Below are 1,368 nucleotides of genomic sequence, written 5' to 3'. Positions count from 1 at the left end.
TCTTCTTGACTCTGAACTGAGAGAAGCTTTTCATGCTTACTCTCTTCAGTCACAGAAGGATGGCCATGTGCCTTAAACACAAGGTAGTCCCCATTCAATTGAAGGACTAATTCACCTCTGTTGACATCTATCACAGCTCCTGCTGTGGCTAGGAAAGGTCTTCCAAGGATGATGCAATCATCCTCTTCCTTCCTAGTGTCTATGATTATGAAATCAGCAAGGATGTAAAGGCCTTCAACCTTTTCTAGCACGTCCTCTACTATTCCATAAGCTTGTCTCAATGACTTATCTGCCAATTGTAATGAGAACAAGGCAGGTTGTACCTCTATGATCCCCAGCTTCTCCATTACAGAGAGTGGCATAAGATTTATCCCTGACCCTAGATCACATAGAGCCTTTTCAAAGCTCATGGTGCCTATGGTACAAGGTATTAGGAATTTGCCAGGATCTTATTTCTTTTGAGGTAGAGTTTTCTGAATCCAAGTATCTAGTTCATTAATGAGCAAGGGAGGTTCACTTTCCCAAGTCTCATTACCAAGCAACTTGGCATTCAGCTTCATGATAGCTCCTAAATATTGAGCATCTTGCTCTCCAGTCACTTCTTCATCCTCTTCAGAGGAAGAATAGTCTTCAGAGCTCATGAATGGCAGAAGGAGATTTAATGGAATCTCTATGGTTTCTGTATGGGCCTCAGATTCCTTTGGATCCTTAATAGGAAACTCCTTCTTGCTTGAGGGACGTCCCAGAAGGTCTTCCTCACTAGGATTTTCGTCCTCCTCCTCCTTGGTGCATTCGGCCACATTGATCACATCAATGGCCTTGCACTCTCCTTTTGGATTCTCTTCTGTATTGCTTGGGAGAATACTGGGAGGAGTTTCAATGACTTTCTTACTCAGCTGGCCCACTTGTGCCTCCAGATTTCTGATGGAGGATCTTGTTTCATTCATGAAACTGAAGGTGACCTTTGACAGCTCAGAGACTAGGTTGGCTAAATTAGAAGTGTTTTGTTCAGAATTCTTTGTCTGTTGCTGAGAAGATGATGGATATGGCTTGCCATTGCTCAGCCTATTACGTCCACCATTGTTAAAGCCTTGTTGAGGCTTTTGTTGATCCTTCCATGAGAAATTTGGATGATTTCTCCATGATGGGTTATAGGTGTTTCCATAAGGTTCACCCATGTAATTGACCTCTGCCATGGCAGGGTTCTCAGGATCATAAGCTCCTTCAGAGGCTGCCTCTTTAGTACTGTTGGATGCATTTTGCCATCCATTCAGACTTTGAGAGATCATGTTGACTTGCTGAGTCAACACTTTGTTCTGAGCCAATATGGCATTCAGAGCATCAATTTCAAGAACTCCTTTCTTCTGA

Source organism: Arachis duranensis, chromosome 7 (genome assembly GCF_000817695.3).
Source record: "Arachis duranensis cultivar V14167 chromosome 7, aradu.V14167.gnm2.J7QH, whole genome shotgun sequence".
NCBI classification, from domain to species: Eukaryota; Viridiplantae; Streptophyta; class Magnoliopsida; order Fabales; family Fabaceae; genus Arachis; species Arachis duranensis.
The sequence above is the reverse complement of the archived record's forward strand: the minus strand, read 5'-3'. Positions refer to the sequence as shown.